At 44.2% G+C, this 16,370-nt stretch overlaps 1 protein-coding gene across 2 annotated transcripts in view; it reads right to left on the bottom strand.

Moving 5' to 3' along the window:
* Nucleotides 1-16,370, bottom strand: part of KIF9 (kinesin family member 9) — a 567,914-nt gene that overhangs the window by 248,875 nt on the left and 302,669 nt on the right. The gene's annotated exons all lie outside the window — the stretch shown is intronic.

Below are 16,370 nucleotides of genomic sequence, written 5' to 3'. Positions count from 1 at the left end.
GGAGTAAATATTTTAGAAGCCCTGCTTTTACAAAGCATTTACAGTAATGCTACATAAACTAGCCATCTGCCTATATTACTGGAAGTGAAAAGGAGCCAGGTATGCCAGCACAGATTTCTTAATTATGTAGCAGCTTCAAAATCCCTTGCTGGGATTTGTGAAGCTGATGAAATGTAGATGTAAAAACGTTCTGCACATTTTGTAACCTAGGCTATGATGTACCTAGTGTTCCCTCTGCGGATCCTTTATCTTTGAAGATGCCCAGGTTCCAGAAGAGGTTAAAGGAAAACATTTAATCTTGCAGTCAGGCCGCTCACTTACCTCTTATGTTATAGAATCACCAGAGCAGCTCAGCCCCAACAGACTTGTTATCCCATCCTATAATTGCTGACACTTTGTGATATCCTTTGGTTAACAGATATTTCTTTGAAAATACCAGGAATATGCGGGAGCAAGGTTGGAAAATAGGAAATCAGCCACAGAAATCTAGCATTTATCACACCCAACCTGTGGACTTCTCTTCTAAGGAATACAATTCCATTTTCAGATTCTATTTGAATGATTTCCTAGTAATACCAAACCCAATTTGGATGGAGGACCTCAACTAATTCTAAGATATAACACCACCTGAAGTTAAGTTGGATCACAAATCTTCCCAGAAACTCTCTACCATAGCATCTGAATATAGAAAATAACAATTAGCAAATGTATAAAAAGAAAATTAAGTATCTGTCTGCCCTGAAAATCATCTTAAAAGGCGTTTCCTAGAGGAAGCAGGTGGTTGCATCTTGACTTGTGGAATGTGAAAAAATACGAACAGATGCAATCTTGTTGTGTGCCCCACATCACTCCTTAATACAAGCATCAACACAAAATAAAATATTGTCTATTTCTTCAGGGCAATACCTTTGAGGTTTCATTTATAGACAGCAATTTCTTTTCCATTCAGTATTGATATGCTCTTGAGATGCAATAGCTCATAGGTTTTTGTGTATCAAACGTGCAATCTGCACTGTAACTTACAAAGAAAAAGGGTGTTGCAGGAAAGTAGGAAGTTGCAGACACTAATTTAAGTAAAATCTCATTAAAAAAGCCTTGGTAGAAAATACGATTATATCCTCAAGTTTACCTACCTTTTTTAACACACAGGGGATAAGTGGCTGACATTGCCTTTAACTCACTCGCCCTATGGCAAAAGTTATTACCATTATCATATTCGTCAGTCCCCAATATATGAAATGCATGCAGGCATTTACTTTTCTTTTAAGCAGTACAGACCACTGGGAACTTCAGGAATCAATACGTGTTAGATCTCTTTATAAACTAAGACTGAGCTGCTACATAACCTCAAACAGTAACGATTTGGAGCCCCACCTTAGTAAAGCAAACACCAGCACAACAGATGTTTCACACAATGGAACAAAATGAAGCTGATTAAAGCAACATCGACATGTCAACCATAAACTCCCATACAGATACCTAATTCCACTACATCTTCCCCATCAAAATGTTCATTATTTCATAGGCTTGACCAACCAACTGTGAGAAATTGGGTTACTGGTGGTGGGGGGTTGAGTGGGGAGGGGGAAACCCTGCTCAAGCAGCAACCACAAATCCTTGCCAGGACGAGGCACAAGCAAATACCAAATTAATCTGTGCTCAACCCTCTGGTAGCTTGGCACAGAACAGTCGGGCTTAACTTAAAGGCACTATGTAAAGTACTTGTGCAGCACTTCAAACAGTAATAAAGTGAAACCTTAACAAAAAAAATCCCACACCAAGTGAGAAACATAAGGCAAACTTTAATTAATAAATCAAGGCCAAAACGACAAAACTCTAATCAGTAGAACCAGAGATATGACATTTTAATGATTTCATTGAAAATAGCGCCAAAATGAGCAAAGCACCAACTGTGGTTATCTGGTCGAGCAGGACTGGGACAGGGTCACAAGTTCAGGCCAACTGTGATGGGGCGCAGCCCAGGTACAGGGACCCACTTAGGCCCACGGAACAAGGTACCTTACATCCTGATGCATGGTCTACACAGCGTTGCTTGGCGAGAATTTGCATTGTATTGTTTTGGTTCCGATGAAGCTTTGCAGTGAGCCTTTACATGGCTTTGTGTCAGTTCCGATGGGCTAAGTAGCACAGATTGGCAGGGCTTTGCGTCACTTTGAGATGGTTCTGATGAGGCTTGCAGCTGTGCAGCGAGGCTTTGCATCGATTCCAATGAGGCTGACAGCTGTGCGGCGAGGCTTTGCGGGGCTTCTCAGCACTTCACATTGGTTCCGATGGGGACCACAGCTGGGCTTGGCAGAGCACCTTCAGTCCCACTTCCAAGGATCCAGAACTGAGGTGGCAATGCTTGGGAGGGCAGGACTCACAGACAGCAGAGTCCAAGTACTAGATTCAAGGTTGTTGGAAGCCTGTTATCTCCAAGGCTTCTGATCAGAAGGCCAGCCATCTGGCCCTCATAATCACTCTGGGGTTCTGGGTTTATAGATGCAGGTCCAGTCTTTCTCACATAGGCAAGCAGGGCAGCGGTCCTTCAGAGCAGCAGATTGGCAGCCCTTTCAACAGCACAGGAGCCTCTCTTCCTGGCAGAGTCTACAGGTTCAGAACTGCACTGGAGAGGTAGTAGCGGATGTCCAAAACGTATAAAGGGTGCCTCCTGTGAAGTGGGAGAAGCTTCTACAGGTTTCCCTTTGATGTGCACAGATTTCCTGCCTCCCCTTCCCTGGCTCCAGAGTAAATACACGGGGCATGCAGCCTTTTGTATGGAGGTAGGACACAGTCTAATCAAATGTAAGTAGGCTGGGCCAAGCTCTGCCAACCCATTCTGCCAGTGATGGCCCATACAGACCGACCTAAACCCTCTATTGTATGTGGCTGTCTAGGAGGAATGCACAAAGCCCAACTGTCAGCTACACCCAGTCATGTGACCCAGAGACAGGCTGCAGGCGCTAAGGGCCAGATGTACAAAGCATTTTTCCGTTTGCAAACGGCTCGATTCGTAGAATCGGGTCATTTGCAACCGGAAAAATGCTTTACAAATGTACAAAATGCAAAATGAGATTCTGTATCTGGTTACGGAATTGCAATTTGTATTTGCGATTCAGGATTTGGAAAGGGCGTGTCTTGGGCGTCCCTTCCAAATACCGTATTGGTATTGTATGTATTACTGTTTTGCAACCGAATCCTGGTCACAAAACAGTAATGATTTACCACCATTTTTTAAGTGGGGAGAGGAGTTGGCCTAACGGTTAGGGCGGTCGACCTCGAATCTGGGGAACTGGGTTCGAGTCTCGGCAACGACGCTGAACATCCTGTGATTCTGGGCAAATCACTTAATCTCCTTGTGCCTAACAAAAATGAATGTGTCCTCATGTAACGCAACTGGTGCTATGTAAAGCGCTCTGATACCCTGTTCAGGTCAAGTTTGCGCTATATAGAATTCTGTAAAAAAGAAAAACTGTGGCAAATAGGAATGTTGAAAAAATAATTTTAAGAGCAGGCAGTGGTCCCAAAGTTTCATGTTTTAAATTTCAAACGCATCCCTTTTTCCATTACGGAAAACATGGAAACAGATTTTTTTTAAAAGATTGCTTTATTTAAAAGTAATCACAGACATGGTGGTGTGCTGGCCTCAGTAGGCCACCATCTCTGTGATGGCTGCAATTCCTGAAGGGTCGCAAATTGTGACCTACCACTTTAATATTTACCGGGTAGGTCAATTTGCGGCCCACTCGGAACGGCTAAATAGACGATGAAAGTTTTCTTATATAAGGAACTGTGATTTCCTAATTGTGATTTGGTAAGAATCACAATTTGAAAATCGCAATTCCTACTTTTTGTACATCTGGCCCAAAATGGCTAAGTTAAGAAAGTGCCAAGTTTCTAAAAGTAGCATTTTAAAAACTGTAATTTAAAATCCAAGTTTACCATAAAAGAGGATTTTTCATTACAAATCCACAGACACCAAACATGGTTGCCTGTTCCCATTTGGGCATTACAGCTTATTAAATGTAATAAGTAACTCCAAAGTTATCCTATGGGAGAGGTAGGCCTTGCAGTATTCAATGGATTTAAGAGTTTTTCACTATTAGAACATATAAAACCTAAAAGTACATGTCCAACTTTTTAAATACACTGCACCCTGCCCTGTGTCTGGGCAAGGCCTAACTTAGGAGTGACATATGTATTAAAAAGGGAGGTTTGGGCCTGGCCAGAGGTTTATTCTGAAAGTATGAAATGCAGTTTAAAACTGCACACACAGGCTGCAAAGGCAGGTCTGAGACATGTTTAAAGGGCTACTTAAGTGGGTGGCACAATCAGTGTTGCAAGCCCACTAGTAGCATTTAATTTACAGGCCCTGGGCATATCTGGTACCACTTTACTAAAGACTTACAAGTAAACTGTATATTCCAATTGGGTATGAGCCAAACCTGCCATGTTTTAAGGAGAGAGAGAGCACAAGCACTTTAGCACTGGCTACCTGTGGTAAGGTGTGCAGAGTCCAAAATCCAGCAAAAATGAAGTCACCAAAAAAAAGGCGGAAGGCAAAAATGTCAGAGGAAACCCACACCAAGGATGCCAGATCTAACACCAACCTTATCCTTTCAGTAGCCAAGTGTGAGTTGTTCGGTATTGATGAAACAATATTACCTCCTCTTATGGGAAGAGGGTGGGAAACAGCAGACTGAGGTTAAGAAGAACTCTACATCGTACTCTCATATTTCCTGAATCTGTTAAGAAATGTCTGAATTATAGGAAAAGATCAGACCAGGTGTCTAATAGATCAGCACAGCATATATCAATGCTCCTCTCCCTGGACAATTTCTGGAGAAGAGCATCATGAATTTACCTGTGTAGTTCGGAGAAGTGACTAAGATATCTTTACTGATAAGTTCAAGTGTTGAGGCACGTGTGCCTGACCTTTGTTTGCACTTGATCCCCCATTTTGTGTATTAAGCTAGGGACTTAGACACTAGGACTATGTGGAGGGATGCTGAATCACTGGACACCACTTCCTCTGGGGCGGGGATGAATGACTAGAGGTGGGGAGGACAAAACAGGACATTTGGGACCAGGGACAGGGGGAATGAGAACGAGTGGAAGAATGCCCCGCTGAATGTGGATCAACAATTGTAACAGAAAGGGCAACTTGTGCAAATACAGAAGTTAAACCAGTTAAGTTAAGTGGACCCTGATCCGCCAGACTGTAATCTCTGTCTCATCATGAGAAGAAAGTTGGGAGGCAGCCTTCTTGGTGTCAAATAGCATCCCATTCAGATTAATACGGTGGTTATTTTTAGAAGCCAGGCACACTAGTAAGAAGATTAGTTAATTTAAAGTTAGGCATTTCAAAAGTAAAGAGTTAGGCATACCATTTTATGGACAGGCAATTTTAAACCAATCAAAGGACTGTATACAAAATTAAATAGAAACATTTGTGGAAGGGCCCGACTAATGGCCTATTCTCAAAGAGAGTAAAAAAATCTGTTCATAGTTCTCATGTCCACAGACTAAAAGCCAAAGAATACCCATGTAGAATAAGTAGATGAGGAGATCAGTAGAATAATCAAAGAATAGCCACCCAAACTTTCAAAACGTGTGAAATGTACCGCACAACAAATTTCTAACAGGAAGAAACCTAGACTGGAAACAATACACATTTTAGTCTAGCATCACAAATGTGGAGATACACCATGGGTGATTCAGAAGACTTGTGCATAACTGTGAGTTCAATATATTTTCCAACAAAGATACAATCCATCTCAGAATCATCAAATGATGGCAATCTGAGTTTCTTCGCTAATAAGCTAGTGCATAAATGAGAAAGGTTGATGTGGGAAGGGTTGCAATGTGTACACAATCATTCTGGTTACATCACAAAGCCCTAAGTAATCACTATCAAAGCTATCACAAGAGATCATGACAGTAAATCAAAATGTTATTATTTTGGGCAGCCCTTCCCACACCACAAAGCTTGATGGTGGATTTGTGAGAAAAGAATGTCGGCAATGTGAAAAGAGAATCACAAAAGAAGATGTGAAAGGCACCTACCAAAGAGACTTCTCAAAAGGAAAAGGACCAGAAGGCCCAACATTATGCACGTGCAGTGAGGAATAGGAGTGAACAGTCTTGCAGCTTGTCCAGATCTTCCACAAATTTGCTTACCACATCTCGATCATGTCGACTGCTTCCAAGAGAATCATATTAAAACCCATTCTCATCTTCATCTCATGGAAGTGGCAAGAATGGGTTCACGGTGGCCCATCACGAATGGGATAAAAAGTATAACTGTTTGAATCTCTTAATGGTAATTCATGCCTCTAAATTTGTCTTTGACAGTGAGGCATCGCTGAACTACATTTGTAGGACAGAAGACATAAAGATAAGGCCTCAACCAAAACTGAAATAGACTGACGTAAGAGAATACAAATGGATGTCAAAAGACACCATGACATGGTTAGGAATTCGACAGCCTGTTGTCCTATGCTGTACAAAAGTGTTACAATGGAATGCACTCTATATTACTTCTTGAAATGTTAATTACAGAAATATATATATTTTAAAAATGCGTTGGAAAATTCAGAACAGCCCTCACCAATTTGGACCAATGTGTTGAAACTGAAATTCAAAGCATTGATTGACCCATCGCCACCAACTGTCTCCTGCGTCTACTCACCGCGGAACAATTGAAGATGGTCGCCGTCCTTTAGCTGAGGATAAACTTCCCATTGTGCATTAATACCTCCCACATTATTCACAGCATAAAGCAAAAAAGCAAACATTCAAGTTCACTTGCATATCAACAAGAAAATCAAATCACAAGCACAAGCACAACACCATCACATTGTACTGTTTCAATTCAGGAAGACAGTGGAGGATGAGCTGCAAGGACTTTTACGCAGATATTATTAAAGAGTCAAAAGGACTAATGCAATGCATGTCACCTCTAGTGGTAGTGTCCAAGCCCAACACCAATGGAAAAGTGTATGTATCAGTAGACGTGAGATTATCAAACACATGCATTGTATAGGAAAACCTCCCAGGGCCACACATAAGTAGCACGATCACATTGCTGAATGGGACTGACGTATTTTCTAAACTAGAACGCAGATAAGGTTAGCATCACTTAGACATGCACGCGGACTACAGAGACATCACCACGTGCACAGCACATCTGGGTCTTGTCCATTGCAAGTGCATACATTTTGGAGTGTTTTCTCTCACTGAAATATTTCAGGAAACATTTTAGAAAGTCATAAGGAGCTAGGTAAGTACTCTAAACTAAACTGATGACATTTTGGTTCCACAAAACCAATCTGTGTTTCCACGGCCATCAATGAACAGCTGTGACAGATAGGGTCACTTGTGCTTATAAACTCATTTGATTCTAACACCAGTGATCTGTGTCCTGTGGAAACAGCAACCTGACTCCCTGGAGACATCACCACATCTTGAAAAGCTGGAAAATCACCATAATGTGCCAAATTAATTTATTGTGAAGACATTCCAGCATGCTTGATAGAGCATACACTGCTTGGTTGCATGTATTGCCTGGCTGCCGAACGAACATACTCATTTAAGATGCAGATATGAGTCACTGCAACTGTAGTCGGTGGTTATCATATATTCAGAAAAAGCTAGCAATTTATTCTGTGTCCATGCATGTGACATTGCCTGCTGTTGATTGAGAGCAGGTTACTTCACATTGCCCTTCCATGCTCAATAAAGAGCAATATTAGCTATGCTCCTCCTGATGGAAAGTGTCATCGTGCAAGTCAAGAGATATGATGCAATCCCCTTTCTGCAAAACTGTTAACATTTATTATAAATAAATATTTTTTAAACCTCTCATATATTGTTGAGAGCCTAAAATTCAAAAATTGTCCTCAACGTTCCTTTTTTATTTTCGGAATTAAAAGGTTAGGAGTTAAAACCTGTTTTACTATTCTGCTAGTGGTACATCTCTAAAAACTGCTTTTTATAACATTTGTTGCAGTTATTGTCTTGGTAAATTTATCGTACTGCGTTTTGGGGTGATTATCGAATGGAAACTTCTCAATTTCGTCACCAGGACTGACGCACACCCCATGCCCAGAGCTGATGAGCTCACAGATCGGTTGGGAGCTGCCCAGTACCTAAGTACATTTGACTTAACGTCTGGGTTATGGCAGATTGCCTTAACTGATGGGGCCAATGAGAAGTATGCATTTTCAACCCCAGAGGGGCACTACCAATTTCGGGTGATGCCTTTGGGTTGAACAATGCCACTGCCACCTTTCAGAGGTTGGTCAACCAGGTGTTGGCTGGACTGGAGGATTTCAGGGCCGCCTACCTGTTTGATATTGCAGTGTTCAGTGCCACTTGGGAGGAGCCTCTGCACTACCGTTGGGAAAGTGTTGAAGGCCCTGCAGAGAGCTAGCCTCACGATCAAGGCCAGCAAGGGCCAGATCGGGCAGGGCTCAGTGGTTTACTTAGGACACCAGGAAGGAAGGCTGAGATCACCGCACCGATTACTATGCAGTCCCGGATGTGCAGCTGCAAGAACCAACGCATCATGGGACCGCGGCTGGAGAAACTGGTGTATCCCTGATCCTCACACATTGCATCTGGGTGCCACACATGCAAGAACGCCGAGGCTGCAGTAAGAAACCAACGCATCATGTCCCCACGCAGTAAGAAACCAACGCATCACCTCCCCTCCAGTAAGAATCAACGCATCACCTCTCCTGAAGTAAGGAACCGACGCATCACCTTCCCTGAGCGTAAGGAACCAAAAGCATTACCTTCCCATCAACAGTTTTTGTTGGTGCGCATGACGCATCCAAGGTACTTTGTGTAAAGAGTGTTGCATCTGCAATTTGCTTTGAACAGAACTGTTTCTACCTTTTGAAAGTTATATTTTTGATTACTGTATTGTGGATGTTTGTCATTTTGGTCTTGTGTAGTTTAGATACAAATTACTTATTTTTCTAAAATGGTGTGGTGTCCATTTGTAGTGATTTCACTGTATTACTGTATGTGTGCTCAAATCCTTTACACACTGCATCTGAGATAAGCCTGTCTGCTCGTGCCAGGCTACCAACGGGGTGAGTAGGGGTTATTTCAGAAGTGTACCCCCCCTTACCCTGACTAGGAAGAAGAGTCCCTATTTGGACAAAGGTGCAAACCATTGCCAACTAGAGACCCCCATTTCTAGCAGGGTCCATACCCTGGCATACATAGGTCGAGAGTGTGCCTCTAAGCGTGGCAGTAAGCTTCTCCATTGCGTGGATTGTCCACACGTTAGCCCACCAAAGTTCGATGGTTGGCAGAGATGGGCCCTTCCATCATTGGGCAACCACTAGTTTGGCCGCTTAAAGTAAATGAGTCAGTAGTCTACCCGAAGAGGAAGACAGAGGACACCAACCCTTGTTGGCCAAACAAACTGCCTGAGCTGTCAAAGTACTATGACTTTAGTTATGTCCTTAATAGCCTCTAGCACCTGTGACTAGAACGGAAGAATCCATGGGCAATCCCACGTCATCTGAATGTAAGTTGCCCTCCCTCCACATCACTTCCAACAATCGTCCGAGCTGGCGTTAATCGCCTTGAGGTGGACTGGGGTCATGTACCACCTGTGCATGACCTTGAAGGCATTGGCTCTATGTTGTAAACATATACATGATTTTGCTACTCCCCTCCGAATTATGGTTCAATCCAACTGAGTCAGGTCGAGCCCTAGGTTCTCCAACCATTTTCTGGTGTATTCAAGCTTTGAGAGAGGGGTTGGTTTGTCTATTGTCTTATAGAACCTTGATAGCATCTTCGTTGTGTCACCATGAGAAAATATATCTTCAATCTTTGTGGTTTCACTAGTCCCCGAGGCCTGGACCTCTGGTCTATGAGCCTAGTGTAAGAGAGGTGTCACCCTGTACAAGTCTCTAGCATGAAGCAAAAAGTCATTGGCACATTGATCCCTGGATTTTGAGGCACCATTATCGTACTATTGTCCCAGGCAGACAGTCTCTGCTCCCGCCCATGCACGATATCCCCTGTACATCCACAGGGAGGGAAATCCTGGTTCCCAATCATCGGGGTGAGAGGGGAAGGGGAAGCTGTCACCCCCGGTGCCTGGACTGCAACATTCCAATGACGTAGGGTCATCTCAGTGGTCCAGGTTTTTTTCTACATTTTACAGTTGTGCACAAGGGCAGGACCCTGCAAGGCACTTTGACTCCTCTTCATTGCAATGCCATATCAGAGAGAGAGCAGCTCCTGGGAGGCATGTTGCTTTTCTTTAATTTATTAAACCCTGCACGCAGAGGCCGAAACCTGAAGGTGTGTGCTACTTTTTTTATATGTACAAAGAGGGCATGCTACTGTAGTGCAGTTTACTGTTCTGACTGGCCTTAAACCATTCAAGTACCAACTATTGGATTCGGACTTCCACACAACCTTTAAAAACTTGTGGTGATACTTAAACTCTGAAGTTTGTCTATTTTTGGTGACCAATTAGCCAAAGAAATTTAATTCATAAGCTTCTGTGACCATTGGGACAATCTCTGCATGCACTCTGGAGTCCTGACAAGAGTAGCATGGGATAGTAAACTGAGTGGCCCAGAGTCCATTTATACCCATAGCTGTCAAGTCCGGGTGGCACCAGTGGGACATCATAGGATATAAATGGCAATCTTGAGTGGCCTGGCATCATCAAAGGACCTTCTGAAATACCTCTCAGTGACTGAGGAGTTGCAAAAATGATACATCTGCACAGTCTAGTGCATCAGAAATAGTAACATATCCATGTCTACTGTACCTCCCCTAGAAGTTCAAAAGGAAGTGCTCTAAATATTTTATTAACATAGTCTTTAAATTTAAATGAATGTTTTTTGTGGGTTAAGAAAAGTTAGGTCAAATCAACCAGGACTCTTGAGAGCCTTTGTCTTCAATTAGTCTGTTCTGGGAAAGATGACCACAATCCAGTGCTTTGCTGTTAACTGAAAACATAGTGGATATTTTGAGTTTTAAAATTTTGAAATATCAATTAATGATGATCCAGCAGCTAATACCTAATCTGTTTGAGTAAGACATAGAGGATTCCTCAACCTCCTGAGTGCATCACACATAAATGATTGATGGACAACACGATCTATAATATCCAGTTGTAGATTCCGTTGACTGAATAAGTAGTATAGTAGCCTGTACTCTTTGTATATAAGCAGGCTTAGGAAATCCATAAAATAATAGTATGTCATGTGTATGGAGAAGGGGGCTCAGAAAGCTCTCTGGTCAGACTTTCAGCTCATTCAGAATTGCAAAGGCGGTTTAATGAAGCGAACAGTTGTATGAAACGTGTAGGAAAATCAGAATGCGTAATAAAGGAAAGGTTAATTGGACAGGGAAACAGTAGTAGGAGCTATAGACAACGTTCACGTGGAAGACTTAAACAGTTAAGTGACCCTTGTAGATCCCTTTAATGCCCCTGTCGGCCACCCAAGGGGTTGATTTTTTTAAACGATTTGATATTTGTTTTCATTTTAATTTTTTACAGTATCTACTCAGAACTTACTCATGCTTACTTAGAGTATATGATGCTCAATACAGATGCTCCTCTAAGAGACCGAAGAAGCAGTCAATATGACTTTGAAGATTAGGTAAGTCTGATTTTGAGAAATAATTCGGTTATGTGAAATCAACATAGTATAATAAAATGTCAAGGGCTGGGCACTGGATTTGTGAATCTTCCTTCCAGTGGGACTGCCTGAGATATAAACAACCCTTTCTAATAGTCACAGTGTCGTCCAATGTGAGTACTTCACTGGACAACTGATGCTTTCCAGAATGAGCCTCCAAGGAAGGAAAAAGCGACAAGAACAGAAAAAAACCTCTAATGAAATTGAAGCTATTGAGCGAGGTCAGAATGAAGTAGCAGGGAATTCCCAAGAAGATGGTACAAGGAATGCTAGAAGAAAAAGACAAAAAAGGGACACATGCAAACAGATGAACTTTAGGAGCAATGAAGGCAACAACAAATACTGATTATGGCGCACAGTCCTCCTGGGAATTGCTGCTTAAATACTCTCCAGGCAGGAAACAATCCCAGTATTCTCTCCATTGTCATCTTGGATTGGGAAGAAGTGGAAGGAAAACATACTACAACACCCATCTTGGATAGGTTCACAGTGAAGAGAGACTTCACTTCACTTTCTGTCAAGGTATGCTGGGAAGAGAATGACAGGGACACAGTTAGAAAAACCCACTCCCACACCGGAAGGGTGGTAGTGGTGTTCTCCCAGACACGCTGTGGTAGCTTGGCTCGAGCGGTAAGGAAGGCACCGTGTTAAGCATACGTCATACCCACACAATAACCATGCGTGCATCCGTTCCAAAAACGACACTACACCTTAAAAATTATGAAAATATCTCTGTGTTTATCTTCTTTTCTCTTAGTTGCTGATTGAATAAATAATAATACAATCACAGTACACAAGCTTCTCCTTAAAAAGTGCAGGTCAAATAAATAGTAACACTTTACAGGTGCAATAAATAGGATCAGGTCAAATAAATACTGTGAGGGAATAAATACTGTACAGGAATAAGTTAGCTCAGGACAATAAATACATTACAGGAATAACTTAGATAAATACAATAAATACAGTACCCTCAATAAATAATATCAGCCAACCATGACATTTGTAAAATCAGATCACATTTAAAATACTATGGGCTGATTTGGCCCAGTCACAGCTTGTGGTTAGGTGGATGGCCTGTGGGTGTCTCACCTAGCTTGGGTAAGGCTGAGGCTAAAACTGAGGTAGATCAAGGGTAATCTAGGAATCTGGCTCTCCCAAACTACACCACCCCTCACACAGGTCACTGTATCAGTCTCAGTCCACCCCTGGCACTTCCAGGCTGGTTCTAACACCTCTTTATCCCTTAGGATGGTTCCGGTTCGATGTAGGCGGCCTCGGCGCAATGTCAGTTCTTGACGACGCCGGTTGGCGGTTCCGGTTCGATGTCGGCGGCCTCGGCTCGATGTCGACCTCCGGTTCGATGACGTCGGGCTGTCTTGGCTCGATGTCGACTTCGGGCGGCTCCGGTTCGATGACGTCGGGCAGCCTTGGCTCGATGTCGACTTCCGTCGGCTCTGGAGTGCGATCTCCACTCCCGACCTCCGGTGCGATTCTCTTCAGGTTCCGGCGACTCCGGAGTGCGATCTCCACTCCCGACCTCCGGCACGCTTCACCTCGGTCTCCGGCGACTCCGGAGGGCGGTCTTCACTCCCCCGTCGACGCCACTCACTCGACCTCGGGTGACTTCCTCCTCGACCTCTGGTACTCTCCACGACCTCCGTCGGCGCCCTCTCTCTCGACCTCTGGCGGCTCCGGGTACGACGTCTGCTTTCCAGTCAGCGCCGCTTCTCCACCTCGGGCTCCAGGTCTCAGGCTTCTCGACGTCGGACTCCAGGGAAACCAATAAACAGGTCAGATTCTTGCTTTTCTTTACTTCTAAGGCCTGTTCCTGCTGTCCAGGTCCTTAAGATGTTTTTTCTTGCTTTTTCCCACACAGGGCTCCAGGCTGGGCTCAGTCAGTAGGGACTAGTATCAAGGGTGGGTTTATGGACCCCACTCCAGGCACAAGTTTCCACCCCTGCTGCCTCACTCCTTCCTCCTTCAGGTTTCTGCTGCTCTCTCTTCACCAGTCAGGTGCCAACTGCCCACTCCAACTGTCAACCCTGGCTTAGCTTCCCAACATTCTAAACCGCCTCCAACTGTCACAGGGTTCCAGAATGTTGCAGAAGGTTCTAGTAGGTTCCAGTGGGTTCTGATGATGTCACAGGTGGCCACCATTTTGTGCTCCAGGCCCTCAGACAGAAGTTCCAGGGGTAGATAAAATGGCTCCCTGAATCTGCATCAATACTAAAAAGTCTGGTGGTTCCCAAAAAGGAAAAATACTAACAGGGTTTGAGGCAAAAGTGGGACAAAATAAATAATGATGAGGAGGGACCACCCAAAGGGCTGACAGGTCTAACAGACACCATAGGGGAACCCAGGAGCGAAGAGTAGTAATGTTAGGACTACTCTAATTAGGCACTGTTGGAAATTACTATCTTTTTGTGAGACATTCCCCAGAGGTTTTGCCTTCTTTTACTGGACTCTTGTTTGTTAGCCATAAGACTCTGCGCACTTCACTCCAGCTAACCAGTAGTAAAGTGCTTGTGCTCTTCCTTCAATCATTTGCAAAAGGAACAATTGATGGATGGAATGCTGAACAATGCAAACATTCACCCCCAGTCACAAAGATCTGGGTTTAATCCATTGTTATTTTGCTCAGCACGCCAGCCCAGTTATATGCAGATCAGCCTTGACCCTGTTCCTTATGGGAACAGCCCAGCCCGAACTGCCAAGCCAGGTCCTCCCTGGACCGGAAACAAGCATCCTGGGACCGGTTTCAGGGCACTACCCCTAATCAGCCAGGCTAGCTTACATCCAGTGGCGCAGTGAGCACTAGACCCATGTTTGGGCATACCCTTCCCACTTGGGGCAACAAATGCAAAAGGAACAATTGATGGATGGAATGCTGAAAAATGCAAACATTCACCCCCAGTCATGAAGATCTGGGTATCATTCTTTTGGTCACCACGCCACCCCAGTTTGGATCCAGCAACCCAGATCTCTGTACTGGGGTGAATGTTTGACATTGTTCAGCATTATGTCCATCACATGTTCTTTTTGAATTTGTCGACCCGAGTGGGATGGGTATGCTCAGACGTGGGTCCCGTGCTCTCCATGCCACTGGAGTCAAGGTAGCCTGGCTGATGAGGGGTGAAACCCCGAAACCGGTCCTAGAATGCTTGTTGTCCAGTCCAGGGAGAACCTGGCCTGGCAGTTTGGGCTGGACTGTTCCCATGGGTAACAAGGCCAAGACTGATTTGCCTATGGCTGGGTTTAAACTGGAATGGCATGGGGAGCAAAACAATTATGAATTTAGGCCCAGATCTCTGTAGTGCGGTGAATGTTTGACATTGTTCAGCATTCTGTCCATCACATTGATTATATAAGTTGTGCGCTGGGGCGGTACACAGCAACAGTTCTGCATGCAACAACAGGACGACAGAAGTTTTGAAGAATGAATTCATATAAAAGGGAAGGAGTGCATTCTCTACACATTTTTTCTACTTTTATATAGTTGTCATTTCTCTGCCTAAGCCAAAAGGAACTTTCTGCCAGTGTCCAGTGTCACCACACTGCTGAATGGCTCCCCAGCAGTGAGATGTGGATTGATTCCAGACAGTGGGCAAAAGGCTTAGAAGTGGAGAGGTGTTTTTCCTCCTTGATGCCTACCCTGTCACTGGCAGATGTAGCTCACCTCTAGGGCTGCTTCCCTTGGTCTTCCTAGTCAGCTTGGCTTCAAAGCTAGTGGGAGGAAGCAGCTGCCTCAGAACTGATGATTTGAAATGAACACAAAGGAGGGTTTGCACATTTCCATTGCCACACCTCTGGGAGGGCACCTCGAGGTCTGACCAGGGGAAGAAGGGTTCTGATATGTTGGTGTTAGAGAAAGAGGGGCACTGTGGGATAGCTTACAATAAAACACAGACAATGTGCTGCTGAACTTGATAGGGTCATCCCTTGAAACTTCTGCCCAATTGGTTAGGTAATGGTTAGGTGTTTCTGCCACCCACAGGCTGGCACTGGGCATAAGTGTGGCAACCCCCCCCCCCCCAGTAACCTCCTCAGAACACTCCTGGACCTGTGAAGAATCAGAAGAATGACTGCCCTGCTGTCTGAAGAACCCGAAGGAAGATTAGACTTGATTGCCTTGAACCCAGGACTACAGAAGTGACTGCAAGGGTCGGTTGACTGACCTTCAGTTTGAGCTACAGGGACACATCAAGCTTCCAGAGGCCTGTATCCCTGCAGCTGCACGGCTGACCAGTACCACTGGATATGCCTTGGACCCTGCTGTTCGCCTCTGTTAGAGTGAGTCCTAAGCCCCAAGCAGTGCCTCCTAGGTCCTGGACCCTTGACTGGTGCTTGGGTGTACTCCTCCTGACCAAATTGTAGAAGCTGGAACTTTTTTGCAACTTTTTCTCCAAAGAACCGACAGGAAAAAGTTTCTACATCCAAATGTAGAAGACTTCATCGGGACCGGCACTGAGCAGCAACCTGTTGATGTCAATGCCTTTCTGGCACAGACTTTGGACTTCACCCACTTGGAACCTTCCTGCCTTTGTCAAAGTCTGTGCTAGGATCTCGCTTATCAGCAACCCTCTGTTGATGAGCCCTGCTTCGGATCCGGCTTGCGGCTTGCTCCGCCGACAACTCGTCGACAACCACTTTTTCTACTGAAAATGTCAGAAGGTAATTTTGGCT

The sequence above is a fragment of the Triturus cristatus genome, chromosome 10, assembly GCF_964204655.1.
Source record: "Triturus cristatus chromosome 10, aTriCri1.1, whole genome shotgun sequence".
NCBI classification, from domain to species: domain Eukaryota; kingdom Metazoa; phylum Chordata; class Amphibia; order Caudata; family Salamandridae; genus Triturus; species Triturus cristatus.
This window is presented reverse-complemented; position numbering and strand designations above follow the sequence as displayed.